Source organism: Pongo abelii, chromosome 10 (assembly GCF_028885655.2).
Source record: "Pongo abelii isolate AG06213 chromosome 10, NHGRI_mPonAbe1-v2.0_pri, whole genome shotgun sequence".
NCBI classification, from domain to species: Eukaryota; Metazoa; Chordata; class Mammalia; order Primates; family Hominidae; genus Pongo; species Pongo abelii.
In genome coordinates this window covers 22,824,063-22,841,056 of record NC_071995.2, presented here as the reverse complement: position 1 = coordinate 22,841,056, position 16,994 = coordinate 22,824,063, and the positions used below count along the sequence as shown (strand labels likewise).

Genomic DNA, 16,994 nt, shown 5'->3' with positions numbered 1-16,994 from the left:
CATTCTTTTTTATGGCTGAGTAGTATTACATCATATATACATATGTCACAGTTTCTTTATCCACTTGTTGATTGATGGGCATTTGGGTTGGTTCCATGATTTTGCAATTGTGAATTGTGTTGCTATCACATGCGTGTGCAAGTATCTTTGCCCATAATGACTTCTTTTCTCTGGGTAGATACCCAGTACTGGGATTGCTGAATCAAATGTAGTTCTACTTTTAGTTCTTTAAGGAATCTCCACAGTTTTCCATAGTGGTTGTACTAGTTTACATTCCCACCAGCAATGTAGAAATATTTCCTGTTCACCACATCAATGCCAACATCTACTGTTTTTTGTTTTTTGATTGTGGTAATTCTTGGAGATGTAAGGTGGTATCATATTATGGTTTTGATTTGCATTTCCCTGATCATTAGTGATGTTGAGCAGTTTTTCATATGTTTTTTGGCCATTTGTATATCTTCTTTTGATAATTGTCTACACATGTCCTTAGCCCACCTTTTGATGGGATTGTTTGTGTGTTTTTTCTCACTGATTTGTTTGAGTTCATTGTAGATTCTGAATATTAGTCTTTTGTCAGATGTATAGATTGTGAAGATTTTTCTCTCCACTCTGTGAGTTGTCTGTTTACTCTGCTGACTGTTCCTTTTGTATGCAAATGCTCTTTAGTTTAATTAAGTCTCAACTATTTATCTTTGTTTTTATTGCATTTGCTTTCGTGTTCTTGGTCATGAAATCCTTGCCTAAGCCAATGTCTAGAAGGGTTTTTCCAGTCTTATCTTCCAGAATTTTTATAGTTTCAGGTCTTAGGTTTAAGTCCTTAATTCATCTTGAGTTGATTTTTGTGTAAGGTGAGAGAAGAGGATCCAGTTTCATTCTCCTACATGTGGCTAGCCAATTATCCCAACATCATTTGTTAAAAAGGGTGTCCTTTACCCACTTTATGTTTTTGTTTGTTTTGTCGATAATCTGTTGGCTGTAAGTATCTGGGTTTATTTCTGGATTATTTATTCTGTTCCATTGGTCTATTTGCCAATTTTTATACCAGTACCATGCTGTTTTGGTGACTATGGCCTTATAATATAGTTAGAAATAAGGTGGTGTGATGCCTCCAAATTTGTTCTTTTTGCTTAGTACTGCTTTGGCTATGCGTGCTCTTTTTTGGTTCCATATGAATTTTAGAATTTTTTTTTCTAATTCTGTGAAGAATGATGGTGGTATTTTGATGAGGATTGCATTGAATTTGGCAGTATGGTCATTTTCACAATATTGATTCTACCCATCAATGAGTATGAGATGTGTTTCCATTTGTTTGTGTCATCTATGATTTCTTTCAGCAGTGTTTTGCAGTTTTCCTTGCAGAGAACTTTCACCTCCTTGGTTAGGTATATTCCTAAGTATTTTATTTTTTTGCAGCTATTGTACAAGGGGTTGAATTCTTGATTTGATTCTCCATTTGGTTGCTGTTGGTGTATAGAAGAGCTACTGATTTGTGTACCTTCATCTTGTATCTGGAAACTTTGCTGAATTCTTTCATCAGTTCTAGGAGCTTTCTGGAGGAGTCTTTAGGGTTTTAAAGATAAATGATCATATCATCAGCAAACAGTGACAGTTTGACTTCCTCTTTACTGATTTGAATGCCCTTTATTTCTTTGTTTTGTCTGATTGCCCTTGCTAGGACTTCCAGTACTGTGTTGAAGAGGAGTGGTGAGAGTGGGCATCCTTGTCTTGTTCCAGTTCTCAGAGGGAATGCTTTCAACTTTTCCCCATTCAATATTATGTTGGCTGTGGGTTTGTCATAGATGGCTTTTATTACACTGAGCTATGTCTCTTGTATGCTGATTTTGCTGAGCATTTTAATCATAAATGTATGCTGGATTTTGTTGAATGCTTTTTCTGCATCTATTGAGAAGATCATGTAATTTTTGTTTTTAAATCTGTTTATGTGGTGTATCACACTTATTGACTTGCATATGTCAAACCAACCATGCACCCCTGGCATGGAACCCACTTGATCTAGTGGATTATCTTTTTGTTATGTTGCTGAATTTGGTTATCTAGTATTTTGTTAAGGATTTTAGCATCTATGTTCATCAAGGCTATCAGTCTGTAGTTTTCTTTTTTGGTTATGTCCTTCCCTGGTTTTGGTATTAGGGTGATGCTGGTTTCATAGAATGAATTAGGGAAGGTTCCTTCTTTATCTGTCTTGTGGAATATTGTCAAAAAGATGGGTACCAATTCCTCTTTGAATGTCTGGTAGAATTCTTCTGTGAATCCATCTGGTCCTGAACTTTTTTTTGTTGGTAATTTTTTAATTACCAATTAAATCTCACTGCTTTTTATTGGTCTGTTAGTAAATTTATTGAGGCTCATTTCATGGTCTATCATATGGTCTACCTTGGAGAAAGTTCCATGTGCTGTTGAATAGAATGTGTGTTCTGTGGTTATTGGATGAAATGTTCTGTATATATCTGTTAAGTCCATTTGTTCCAAGGTATAATTTAAATCCATTATTTCTTTGTTGACTTTCTGTCTTGATGAACTGTCTAGTGCTCTCAATGGAGTATTGAAGTCCCCCACTATTATTGTGTTGCTGTCTATCTCATTTCTTAGGTCTATTAGTAATTGTTTTATAAATTTGGGAGCTCCAGTGTTAGGTGCATGTATGTTTAAGATTGTGATATTTTCCTGTTGGACAAGGCCTTTCACCATTATATAATGTCCCTCTTTGTCTCTTTTAACTGCTGTTGCTTTAAAGTTCGTTTTGCCTACTCACTTTGGTGGCCATTTGCATGAAATGCCTTTTTTCACCCCTTTTAAGTGGAGCATCTAGGCCATTTACATTCAATGGTAGTATTGAGATGTGAGGTACCGTTGCATTCATCATACTATTTGTTGCCTGTGTACCTTGGTTTTTTCATTTTTGCTTTTTAACTTGTTTTATTGGTCCTGTGTGATTTATGCTTTAAAGAGGTTCTGTTTTGATGTGTTTCTAGGATTGGTTTCAAGATTTAGAGCTCTTTTTGCAGTTCTTGTAGTGGTGGCTTGGTAGGGGCAAATTCTCTCAGCATTTGTTTGTCTAAAAAAGACTGTATCCTTCCTTCACATGTGATGCTTAGTTTTGCAGGAAACAAAATTCTTGGCTGATAATTCTTTTGTTTGAGGAGGCTGAAGATAGGACCCCAATCTTTTCTAGCTTGTAGGGTTTCATCTGCTGTTAATCTGATAGATTTTTCTTTAAAGGTTACTTAGTGCTTCTATCTCACAGCTCTTAAGATTCTTTCCTTTTTCTTAACCTTAGATAACCTGATGACAATGTGCCTAGGTGATGATCTTTTTGCAATGAATTTCCCAGGTGTTCTTTGTGCTTCTTGTATTTGAATGTTTAGGACTCTAGCAAGGCCAGGGAAGTTTTCCTCATTTATTCCCCTGAATATGTTTTCCAAACTTTTAGATTTCTCTTCTTCCTCAGGAACACTGATTATTCTTAGGTTTGATCATTTAACATAGTCCCAGACTTCTTGGAGGCTTTGTTCATATTTTCTTCTTCTTTTTTTTGTGTGTATGTTCATTGGATTGGGTAAATTCAAAGACCTTGTCTTCAAGCTCTGAATTTCTTTCTTCTACCTGTTCAATTCTATTGCTGAGACTTTCCAGAGCATTTCGCACTTCTATAAGTGTGTCCAGTGTTTTCTAAATTTTTGATTGCTTATTCTTTATGTTATCTATTTCCTTGAATATTTATTTCTTCACTACTTGTATCTTTTTTTGGATTTCCTTGCATTAGTCTTCACCTTTCTCTGGTGCCTCCTTGATTAGCATGATAACTAACTTCCTGAATCATTTTTCAGGTAAATCAGGGATTTCTTCTTGGTTTGGATCCATTGCTGTGAACTAGTGTGATTTTTTGGGGGTGTTAAAGAGCCTTGTTTTGTCATATTACCAGAGTTGTTTTTCTGGTTCCTTCTCATTTGTGTAGGCTCTGTCAGAGGGAAGGTCTAGGGCTGAAGGCTGTTGTTCAGATTCTTTTGTCCCACGGGGTGCTCCCTTGATGTAGTACTCTCCCCTTTTTCCTATGGATATGGCTTCCTGTGAGCCAAAGTGCAGTGATTGTTGTTTCTCTTTTGGGTCTAGCCACCCAGCAAGTCTACTCACCTCCAGGCTGGTACTAGAGGTTGTCTGCACAGAGTCCTGTGATGTGAACCATCTATGGGTCTCTCAGCTGTGGATACCAGCACTTATTCCGTTGGAGGTGGCGGGGCAGGGAGGGGGGTGGCAAAATGAACTTTTTGAGGGTTCTTAGCTTTGATGGTTTAATGCTCTATTTTTGTGCTGGTTAGCCTCCTGCCAGGAGGTGGTGCTTTCCAGAGAGCATCAGCTATGATAGTATAGAGAGGAACTGGCAGTGGGCGGGGTCCTAGAACTCCCAAGATTATATGCCCTTTGTCTTCAGTTACCAGGGTGGGTAGGGAAGGACCATCAGGTGGAGGCAGGGCTAGGGGTGTCTGAGCTCAGACTCTCCTTGGGCAGGTCTTGCTGCAGCTGCAGTGGGGGGTGGGGGTGAGGTTACCAGGTCAATGGAGTTGTGTACCTAGAATTATGACTGCCTCTGCTGAGTCATGCATATTGTCAGGGAAGTGGGGAAAAGCCAGAAGTCACAGGCCTCACCCAGCTTCCATGCAAACTCAAGGGCTGGTCTTACTCCCATCATGCCCCCACTAACAGCCCCAAGCCTCTTTTTAGGTGGTGGGCAAGCTGAGCTTGAGAACTTGCCCCAGGCTACCTGCCTCCTAGTTGTGAAAGAGCTTGGGAATTCACACCCTCCCTCAAGTTCTGGCCAGGAGGCTTCTCATTGGATTCAAATTGTTATGAAGCTCAGCTGGAGATTTCCTTCTCCATGTAGTGTTTTCCCCTGCTTCTCTGGCTGCCCTCCTGATGGATCCCTGCCATGCCAGGCAGGAATGGCCTGCTCAGGGACCCAGTGAGCTCCCAGGGCCTTTCTCACTGCTTCCTCTACATCTGTATTTTGCTCGGCTCTCTAAGTTAACTCAACTCCAGGTAAGGTCAGAAACTTCTCCTACAAACAGACCTTCAGTTTCTCCAGTGGGGGTGTGTGTTTAGGAGAGGAGGGTCTTCCTATCTCACTTCCGCAGTTGGGGCACTCACAGTATTTGGGGTGTCTCTCGGGTCCTGCAGGAGCAGTCTACTTCCTTCAGAGGGTCTGTGGGTCCTCTCAGGATTGCTGGTTTGTTCTTGCAGTCTATCTGGAGCTAAAATTCACAATGCGAGCCTCCACATGCTGCTCTGTCTGTCCAAGTTGGAGCTGCAATCTCGTCCTACCTCCCATCCTCCAAGATCCTGAGAAGTTGGAGATTATATTTCAACATGAGATTTGGAGGGAACAAACATCCAAACCATATCAGCAGTCCAGTTTTATTCTTTTGCACATGGATATCCAATGATATCCAATTTTTTCAGCACCATTTCTTGAACATTGTGTCCTTTCCTCAATGTATATTCTTATCACCTTTGTTGAAAATCTGTTGGCTATAAATATGTGGATGCATTTCTAGGTTCTCTATTCTCTTCCATTGGTCTAAGTGTCTGTTCTAATGTCAGTGTCATGCTGTTTAGGTTACTATACCTTTGTAATATACTTTGAAATCAGGTAGTGTGATACCTCTAGCATTGTTCTTTTTTCACAGGATGACGTTGGCTATTGGAGCTATTTTTTAATTTCATACAAATTTTAGATTGGTTTTTCTATTTCTGTGAAAATGGCATTGCTATTTTGATAGGGATCACATGGAATCTGTAGATTGCTTTGGGTAGCATGGCCATTTTAACAATATTAATTTTTCTGATCCATGAGTATGAGATATCTCTCCATTTGTTTCTGTCCTTTTCAATTCTTTTATCAGTGTTTTGTAGTTTTCCTAATAGAGGCTTTTCAGTTCCTTGGTTACATTTATCCCTAAATATTTTAATTTTTAGCTATTGTAAATGGGATTGCCTTCTTAATTTCCTTCTCAGCTAGTTTATCATTGGTGTATAGAAACATTGCTTGTTTCATATGCTGATTTTGTCTCCTGCAACTTTACTGAATTTATTTATCAGAGCTACAAGTGCTTTGGTGGAGTCTTGGTTTTTCTAGACATAAAATCATGTCATCTGGAAAGATGGACAATCTGACTTCGTCTTTTCCTATTTGCATGCCTTTTCTTTCTTTCTTTCTTTCTCTGACCTGAAAGCTGTGGCTAGGACTTCCAGTATTATATTGAATAGGAGTGATGAAAATGGGCATCCTTATTTTGTTTCAGTTCTTAGAGGAAAGGCTTCCAGCTTTTCCCAATTCAGTATGATGTTAGCTGTGGGTTTGTCATATATGACTTTTATTATATTGAGATATGTTCCTTCTATGATTGGCTGGTGATAGTTTTTATCATGAAGCAATATTAAATTTTATCAAATACTTTTTCTGTATCTATTGAGATGATCATATGGTTTTTGTTCTTTTTGTTGATGTGATGTGTCACATTTATTGATTTGAACTGTTCTTGCTTCCCTAGTATAAATCCCACTTGATCATGGTGTATTATCTTTTGGATGTACTGTTGGATTCAGTTTGCTAGTATTTTGTTGAGGATTTTCACATCTATGTTCCATCAGGGATGTTGACCTGCAGTTTTATTTTTACTTGCCTCCTTGTCTGGTTATGGAATCAGGATAATACTGGCCTCAGAGAATGAGTTAGGGAGAATTCCTTCCTGTTTAATTTTTAAAAGAATTTAAGGAGACTTGTTAGTTTTCTTTGAAAGTTTGGTAAAATTTGACAGTAAAGCCATCTGGTCTTGAAATTTTCTTTGTTGGGAGACTTTTTATTACTGATTCAATTTCATTATTCATTACTGGTCTGTTCAGGTTTTCTATTCTTTCTTAATTCAATCTTGGTAGGTGGTATCTGTCCAGAAATGTATTAATTTCCTCTAGATTTTTCAGTTTTTTAATGTATGGTTGTTCATAATAGTCTCTGATAATCTTTTCTATTTCTGTGGTATCAGTTGTAATATATTTTCTTTTTTATTTCTGATTTTCTTTATTTGAGTCTCTTCTCTTTTTCTTGGTTAGTCTAGCTAAAGATATATCCATTTTATCTTTTTTAAATAACAACTTTCCATTTTGTTAATCCCTTGTTGTTGTTTTTCTCTATTTCATTAAGTTCTTCTGTTCTTCATTTTTTCTTTCCTACTGCTAGTTTTGGGTTTTGTTCTTGCTTTTCTAGTTTATTGAGGCACATGATTAGATTATATATTTGAAATCTTTCTAAGTTTTTAATTTAAATGTTTATTGATAAGCTTCTCTCTTAGCACTGCTTTTGCTGTATCCCATGGCTTTTTGTATGTTGTATTTCAATTTTCATTTGTTTCAAAAAATTTTTGATTTCCTTCTTAATTTTCTTCTTGATATAATGTTCATTCAGGAGCATGTTGTTTAATTTCCATGTATTTGTATAGGTTTTAAAGTTTTTCTTGTTATTGATTTCTAGTTTTATTCCATTGTGGTCTGAGAAGATGCTTAATATGATTTCAAATATTTAAAATTAGTTGAGACTTCTTTTGTGTTCTAACATATGGTGTATCCTGGGGAATGCTTCATGTGCTGATGAGATAAATATATTCTGTAGCTGTTGGATGACATATTGTGTAAATGTTAGATCCATTTGGTCTAAAGTCAAGTTTAAATCCAATGTTTCTTTGTTAATTTTCTGTCTAGATGATCTATCTGATGCTGAGATTAGAATGTTGAAATCCCCAACTATTATTGTATTGGATTCTATCTCACTCTTTATATCTAATAATATTTGCTTTATATATCTGGATGCTCTGGTGTTGAGTGTGAATGTTTAGAATTGTTATATTATATCCTCTTGCTGAATTGTTCCTTTTATCATTATGTAATGACTTTTGTATCTTAGTGTTTTTTATTTAAAGTCAATTTTATCTGCTATAGGTATAGCTACTTTTGCTCATTTTTGGTTTCTCTTTGTGTGGAACATCTTCTTTCATCCTTTTACTTTCAGTCTATATTTATCTTTACAAGTGAGATGAGTTTCTTATAGACAGCTTACAATTGGGTCATATTTTTGTTTTAAATCTATTTAGCCAGTCTATATCTTTCAAGTAACAATTTAATCCATTTACATGCAAGGCTATTATTGACATGTGAGAGCTTATTCCTGCCATTTTATTAATTGATTCCTGGTTGTTTTGTTTTTGTTTGTTTGTTTGTTTGTTTGTTTTGCATTTTTTTCTTCCTTCCTTTCTTTTCTTTTCTTCTTTCTTTCTTTCTTTCTTTCTTTCTCTTTTTCTTTCTTATTGTTATGATTGTGGTTTGGTGATTTTCTGTAGTGGTAACATTTGAGTTCTTTCTTTTCTTTATTTGTGTTTTGCTCTACCAGTTAGTTGTATACCTTTGTGTGTCTTCATAATGGCAGTGTCCTGTCACTTCCATGTGTAGGACTCCCTTAAGTATTTCTTGTAGCCAGTCTAGTGATAATGAATTCCTTCAACTTTTTCTTGCCCAGAAAAGATTTTATTTATCCTTCATTTTTGAAGAACAATGTTGCTGGGTATAACATCCTTGGTGTCATTTTTTTCTTTCACTATTTTGAATATATCATCCCATCTTCTCCTGGCCTGTGAGGTTTCTGCTGAGAAATCTGCTGTTAATCTGTTAATCTTGTGGAAGTTCCCTTATAAGTGACTAGACATTTTGCTTGCTGTTTTAGAATTCTTACTCTTTGGCTTTTGACAGTTTGACTATAATGTGCAGTGGAGAAGAGCTTTTTGCATTATATTATTTGGGAATTTCTGATTTTAATGTGTCTGGATGTCTACATTTCTTGCTAGACTTGAAAAGTTTTCAGCTATTGTGTTGTTAAGTAGGTTTCCTACAACTTTCATTTTCTCTTTACCTTATGGGAAACTGCAAATTTGAATATTTGTTCACTTTATAGTGCCTCATATGTCACATAGACTTTGTTCATTCTTTTTTTTTCCTTTCTATCATTTGACCAGGTAATTTTAAAAGACCTGTCTTCAAGTTCTGAAATTTTTCTTCTGCTTGATCTAATCTATTGTTGAAGTTTTTGATTGTATTTTGTATTTCTTTCAATAAACTCTTCAGTTACAGAATTTCTGTTTGGTTCACTTTTATTGTATCTATCTCTTGGGTAAATTTCTCATTCATATCCTGAATTGTTTTTCTGATTTCTTTTTATTGTTTATCTGAGTTCTCTTGTGTCTCACTGAGCTTCCTTAATATCAACATTTTGGATTCTTTTTTCCAGAATGTTATAAATGTCTTTTTTTCACTGGCATATGTTGCTGAAGAATTATTAAATTCCTTTGGAAGTGTCATATTTCTTCACCTTTTTATGTTTATTTTGTTCTTGCATTGATATCTATGCATCTGGTGTAATGATTGCTGCTTCCAGTTTTGTAAATTTGTTTTTGTAGGGGAAGACTTTTTCCTGAAAATGTATCTTGGTGTTGATTGAGTAGGGCACTTTGATTTTGATTTCTAGGTGCATACAGTAGCATAGTCTTCATATTATTTTTTTCAGCTGCCAACAGTATCATAAGTGTCTGTGATTTTTTCAGTGGCTTAGGGTGCACTTGTTAGTGAAGGTGGTGATGAGGTTGTGCTGGAGACAAGAATATCAAGTGGGCCAGTCCTTGGCCCCAGTGTTCATGGTGGGCCTAGCATTCCTGTCCTTGGGCCCCATGGCTGTGTACATTGGCACTGATGGTAATGAGTCTAGTTGGGTTGATTCTTTGGCCTTCAGGCAGTTTGCTTGGGTGCCAGTAGTGGCCATAGTAGACTGGGCTGGTGTGTGGGTCCTCAGGCTTCTGGGCAGTGGGTGTGGTGTGGGTGATGGCTGTAGCAACTGCAGGACAACCCTCTGGCTCCCAAGCAGTCCGCACTGGTGTTGATGGTGGCTGCAAGGGCTGAATGAGCCAGTCTTCAGAACCACAGGTGGCACATGCAGGTGGTGCCAGTTGTGATGGCAGTGGCAGATTGGGTAGGCCCATCATCAGGCTTCTGAGAGGGTTGCTTAGGTACCGGTCATTGTGGATGGCACAAGGCTGTCTCTGGGTTCCCCGACAACTTGCTTAGGCATTGAGGAAGGCAAAGCCAGGCTGGGTGTTCCTGACCTCAGGTCACTCAGTGGTGTGTGTGGACACTGGCTATCATAGGCTGGAGTGGAGTGATCCTTGGTCCCCCAGCAGAATGCCTGAGTGAATTAGCAGCTACTGCATTGCTGCCCTGCTGTTGATGGGGTACGGGGTGTGTTGCTTTCAGTGGCAGCAGCTATAAATGGGTTGCTGGTGGGCATGTGTTTCAGCCCCAGGTGGTGGCTGCAAGTGGGGTAGCATTTTCTTAGGGAGTTTATAAAGGTGTAGCAGCCCTGCTACTGGGGGTGGGGGAGTCCACTTCTAATGACACACTTTATCCCTGGTGACAGCAGCCAGCAGTAGCACTCAGCTGTGGGTGGGGGATGTCAGCAGAGCTTCAGGGATGTGGAGATGTAGATGTGTTGGGGTCTGAGGAAAGATGTCATCCGGTGGGGGTTGGGCTCTCAAAATGGCACCTTGCTGCTCAGTAATGGGGATGGCAGGGGTGGGACCCAGTGAGAGCTCCTTCTCTGGAGCAATGCCTTTGTGCGATCGCTGGGCAGTTCCTTATGTTAGTCTCAAGGCCTGCATGGTCAAGGGACTCTCCTCTGGTTAGGATTCCTGGAGTCCATAATGCAGATGTGGACCACTGAGAGTCAGTCACTTACCCTTTGATGCACTGGGGAGCCTCTCTGGCCTCACAGAGGATCCCTACTGGGTAGGCTTCCTTGCTTCCCACCCCTTCATTGCCTTAGATGCTTCCTGTCACTTCTCTGTTGAATTCCAGAATTCTCTCTTATGTGGGATTTTCTACTTACTATTTTGGTTCTTTGTGGAGGAGGCGAGTGTCAGCTGCCCTTAGTCAGTCATCTTCAAGCCCCTTCCCTTGAAATTTTTTAAGCTTTATGCTTTTATTTCTAATAGACTGAAAGAGCATAATCATATTTTAAGCACTCTAAGGCTATATGGGGGACTATCTGAAGGCCTCAGCTGAGTAAAAGAAGTAGCAAATTAATTATGTTTTTCTTTTCATTTCATTTCCCAAATCAAATCATTTGTTTCTTCAAGTAAAGAATTTCTATTTTCCCCTTATGTTCTTCAGCAAATAAAAATGTTTGCATCTACCAAATTGTATATGAATTTGAAATACGTAATCTAACAAACAAGGATGTTTTAAGATCTCTGAACAAGATGCATAGTTGCAAATAAAAAGAGTTTTCAAAGATAAAAAATGTAAATAAAACATCTAATAAATGTGTACCATCAGAAACTTATGGTATATTCTCCCGGAAAAGATGAAGATGAGGAAAATAAGTCTACAGAAGAGGAGAAATTCTTTGGAAATTTTGCATTTTTGTGGATAGTGGTTTTGAAGAAAGCTTAGATATATTTAAATATGTTGCTAAGATGTGACTCCCACACTTTAAATAAAAGTTCTTCATTTTAGTTCCCCTTGCAAACTGGCTAAGTTTATTTTTCCTCAACAAATAATTTTGATGGTTTCTAAAATTGTTCAGAATTTGAGGAAATACTTAGGTGTAGTAGAGGACATCAATTTATGTTAACTTAGATTTATTGTTGGATGATTAAGTTAATCATGTCTGTTCTTGTCCAGTCTAGAAGTTTCTGCTTCCAAGTTTTATATATCCTCCTCGTGTGTTCTATTCTGTCCTCATCACATGACATCTGAACTGTGATTTGATAGTGTCCTTATTATCAGACTCTGCTCAATGACAGTTTAAACTTTTTTTTGATACAGTAAAATCTTTTACTTAAAGAAGAAATTCTTAAGGACAATTAGCTTGTGTAGACTCATATGAAAATTTCTCGCATTTTGGAGTTACATTAGCTCTTCTCCTTTATAAATTAATGAATCCTATTGGTGCCATATAATAGCATCAACATTCGCCTTTTGTGTCTCACCTTTCAAAGGGCAATTTTCCAAAAAGTATATTTTGCATGGCTCAGGCTTAAAGTAATGTCTCCAGATGAAGTTCTACCTTGCGACCATTGATTGTGACTATTGATAAGATTTACTATATAAAGTATAAGTTACTGGAATAATACATTTAAGAAATATAGTAGCTATCAAAACCTGTAGTCTGATGAAATGGAATATGTTTTGAAAGATAGCAGTGAAAAATGAGAAGTAATATATAAGTAATAAAATTGCTGTTTGCAATTGAGTTGAAGATTGATGCCAGGATCTTATTACCTCCAGGATTTCACAAAGGATTTCTTGAGTCATCCGCTTGCTCTAGCTCATGAACAAAGTATTGCTCAAGTAATTGACAGACTATTTGTGTATTCTCACATGTGATTATTGTTTAGTGCTGTCACGGGAAATATCCTGCCTAAGTTTACTGGAGGTCTTCCTCCCCTTACCCCTCCCTATGCCCTCCTACCTGGTTATCGTTTTCAATCCCGTTACTCTTTCCTTGCACACTCTACTCCAGCTTAGGGCCTGGGCTCTAACCATTACCTCTGCCTAAAAATTCCTCCTCGTGACATCCATTTGGCAAATTTCTTCATCCTTTGTAATTACCCCATTGAGTGACATTTTGCTTGCTCAATTTTTGCCTTTCCAATCAGATCTAATTTATTTTATATTTTTAAAATTTATTTATATATATTTAGAAGGTATGTACTAGTTCGTTATCATGCTGCTTATAAAGACATACCTGAGACTGGGTAATTTATAAAGAAAAAACTTTTAATTGTCTCACAGTTCCTCAGGGCTGGGGAGGCCTCGGGAAACTTACAATCATGGCAGAAGAAGAAACAAACATGTCCTTCTTCACATGGCAGCAGCAAGTAGAAGTGCCAAGCCAAAGGGCGAAAAGCCACTTATAAAACCATCAGAGCTTGTGAGAACTCACTATCACGAGAAGAGCATAAGAGTAACCTCCTCTATGATTCAATTACCTCCCTCCAAATCCCTCCCACAACACGTGAGGATTATGGGAACTACAATTCAAGATGATTTTGGGTGGGGACACAGTCAAGCTGTATCAGGGTACAAGCTCAGGTTTCTTACATATATATGTTGCATAGTGGTGAAGTCTGAGCTTTTAGTGGACTATCACCTGAAAACTGAACATTGTATCCAGTCCGTAGTTTTTCAGTCCTCATCATACTCCTATCCTCCCACCTTTCTCTAGTCTCAAGTGTCTATTATTTCATTCTATATGTCTATGCGTACTTATCGTTTAGCTCCCACTTGGCTCTCACTAAATGAGAACATACCGTGTTTGACTTTCTGTTTCTGAGTTATTTCACTGAGGATAATGTTCTCCAGTTCTAACTATGTTTCTAGAAAAGACATGATTTCATTCTTTTTTATGGCTGAGTATTATATATAAATATATATACATCACATTTTCTTTATCCAATCGTCCATTGATAGACATTTAGGTTGATTCCATATCTTTGCTATTGGGAACAGTGCTACTTTGAACATGCAGATATCTTTTTTAATATGATCTCTTTCACTTTGGGTCCATACCCAGTAGTGGGATTGCTGGATCGAATGGTACTTCTGTTTCTAGTTCTTTAAGAAATCTTCATGCTGTCTTTCATAAAGTTTGTACTAATTTACATTCTTACCAACAGTGTATAAGCATTTTCTTGTCTCCACATCCTCACCAACATCTGCTGTTTTTGAACTTTATAATGATAGCCATTCTGACTGGCATAAGGAGGTATCACATGGTGGTTTTAATTTGCATTCTCTGATTATTAGTGATGTTGAACTTTTTTTCACGTTTATTGGCCACTTGTATGTCTTCTTTTGGAAAATGTCTGCTCAGGACCTGAGCTCACTCTATTTGTCAGGGTTCCCTAGAGAGACAGAACTAATAGGAGATAGATAGTTAGATAGATAGATACATAGATAGATAGATAGATGATAGATAGATAGATATAGATAGATATAGATTTAGATATAAAAGGGAGTTTATTAAGTAGTGTTAACTTACACAATCATAAGGTCCCACAATAGGCCATCTGCAAGCAGAGGAGCAAGGAAGCCAGTCCAAGTCTCAAAGCTGAAGGACTTGGAGTCCAATGTTTGAGGGCAGGAAGCATCCAGCATGGGAGAAAGATGTAGGCTTGGAGGCTAAGCCAGTCCAGCATTTTCACATGTTTTTTTCTGCCTGCTTTATATCCTGGCCACACTGGCAACTGATTAGATGGTGCCCACCCAGATTAAGAGTGGGTCTGCCTTTCCCAGCCCACTGACTAAAATGTTAATCTCCTTTGGCAGTACCCTCACAGACACACTCAGGATCAATACTTTGCACCCTTCAATCCAATCAAGTTGACACTCAGTATTAACCATCACAAGTCCATCCCTTGTCCACTTGAACCTATACACATCTCCTGAGGTCATACATTATCTTCAAATAAAGACAACAATAAGTCATAATTATGCCTAACATACTAAAACTATCCTTCGTGCAACTAAAAATGCACTAATCCCCATTGCAAATGCTATTACATAAAGTTAACAGTACTTAAATGCTGATATGAGGTTAATAAATCTTATGTCACATGATAAAGGAAAAAGGAAATAAAATGAAGACATTTTCTTAGTACAAGTGTATACATACACGTAGATGTTTTTAACAAAAGAAGGAGGAAATACTCATGACAATTACAGTCCTTGTATCTGCAATTGGTCACTTGATTGTAGCTGGTATTGATGACTACCTTCTTCTGCTACCTATTCTGCATTCCCTTTGCCTTCAGCAAGCACCTCAGCAGGTCCTGTTTTTTTTTTTTTTCCTGGTGGAGTGACCCAAACCTTTATTTGTAGTCCTGCTTGGAATGGCCTGTAGTAGTTTCCCACTGACCTTAATTCCAGGGCATGGTAATACTAAGAGACACCTTAATGGATCTCCTATATTCCATGCATATGCTTCCTTACCTCCATTGTGGAGTTGTAGACTGATTTCATCTTGATAGTCCGGGTTAATCACCCCAGCCAACACTGTAACTCCCTTCTTAGCCTGTTGACTTAAAGGTAGGAGGACCCCAAAGTGTCCAGGTGGCAATCTTAACTTGCAGTTTAATGGAATAATTGTTGTGTCACCTGGTGGAAGTGTTCCTCGCTCTGGAACTAAGACCTCTAAGCCAGCAGAACATAATGCCATGGGAAGAGGAAGCAAAAATTTTGCTAGTGGAACACTAGGGGTGATGGTGAGTGGTGCCACTTCCACTTCCACCCTTTGATTCCTGGATCTGTGAATCCTGGCTATGGGAGAAACAGTACCATATATTGGACACTGATTCAGAGCATACACAGCCTTCTGGAGAACTTTGCCCCAGGCCTGCAAAGTATTGTCACCTAGTTGGCATTGTAATTGTGACTTCAAAAGGCCATTCAAAAGCTGCTTCAGGATGATGAGGATCATGGTAAGATCAGTAAATTCCATGAGCATGAGCCCACTGTCGCACTTCTTTAGCCAAAAAGTGAGTGGCTTGGTCAGAAGCAATGCAGTGTGGAATACCATGACAGTGGATACGGCATTCTGTGAATCCACGGATGGTAGTCCTGGCAGAAGCACTGAGTTCAGGATTGGGAAACCCATATCCAGAGTAAGTGTCTATTTCAGTGAGGACAAGCCTTTGCCCTTTCCATGATGGAAGAGGTCCAATATAATCAACCTGCCACCAGGTAGCTGGCTGATCACCCTGAGGAATGGTGCCATATCAAGGGCTTAATGTTGGTCTCTGCTGCTGGCAAGCAGTGGCTGTAGCCAGGTCAGCTTTGGTGAGTGGAAGTCCATGTTGCTGAGCCCATGCGTAACTTCCATCCCTGCAACTGTGGCCACTTTGTTCATGGGTCCATTGGGCGATGACATGAGTGGCCGGGGAAAAGGCTGAGTGGTGTCCACAGAATGGATCATCCTATCCACTTGATTATTAAAATCCTCTTCTGCTGAGGTCACCCATTGGTGAGCACTCACATGGGATGAAAATATCTTTGTAGTTTTTGACTACTCATAGAGGTCCATCCACATGCGTCTTCCCCAAATTTCTTTGTCATCAATTTTCCAATCATGCTTTTTCCAAGTCCCTGACCATCTAGCCAAACCTTTGGCTACAGCCCATGAATAAGTATATCATCGCAAATCTGGCCATTTCTCCTTCCGTGCAAAGTGCACAACTAGGCACACTGCTCAAAGTTCTGCCCACTGGGAAGATTTCTCTTCACCGTTGTCCTTCAGGGATGTCCTAGAAAGGGGCTGTAGTGCTGCAGCTGTCCACTTTCAGGTGGTGCCTGCATCTCGTGCAGAACCATCTGTGAACCAGGACCTAGTCTCTTCCTCTGTCAGCTGATCATAGGGAGCTCCCCATGAGACCATCGGTGCAGTCTCGGGGAGAGAAAGCAGGGTGTCAGGAGTGGAGACCATGGGCATTTGAGCCACTTTCTCATGTAACTTACTTGTGCCTTCAGGATCTGCTCAAGCCCAATCACATATATACCACTTCCATTTGCTGATGCAATGCTGCTGTGCACAGCCCACTTTATGGCTAGATGGATCAGAAAGCACCCAGTTCATGATAGGCAGTTCAGGTCACATGGTGACTTGATGACTCATAGGCAAATATTTAGTTTCCACCAAAGCCCAGTAACAGGCCAAGAGCTGTCTCTCTAAAGGAGAGTAGTTATCTGCAGAAGATGGCAGGGCCTTGCTCCAAAATCCTAGAGGCCTCCGCTGTGATTCAGCCTGCCAAAGGCTCCAAACAGCATCCCTATCTGCCACTGACGCCTCAAGCATCATTGGATCTGCTGGGTCATATGGCCCAAGT

General features: G+C 38.9%; 1 protein-coding gene across 2 annotated transcripts in view; it reads left to right on the top strand.

Annotated features, from left to right (window-relative positions):
- GYS2 (glycogen synthase 2) overlaps positions 1 to 16,994 on the top strand; it is a 72,283-nt gene that overhangs the window by 8,956 nt on the left and 46,333 nt on the right. The window contains exon 1 of one of the 2 annotated variants that reach the window (XM_054526946.2): positions 4,459 to 5,058. The exons of the other annotated variant lie outside the window; for it this stretch is intronic. The gene's annotated coding sequence lies outside the window, so the exon portion shown is untranslated. Of the gene's footprint in view, positions 1 to 4,458; positions 5,059 to 16,994 lie in introns of those variants that run through there. 2 annotated transcript variants of the gene reach the window in all.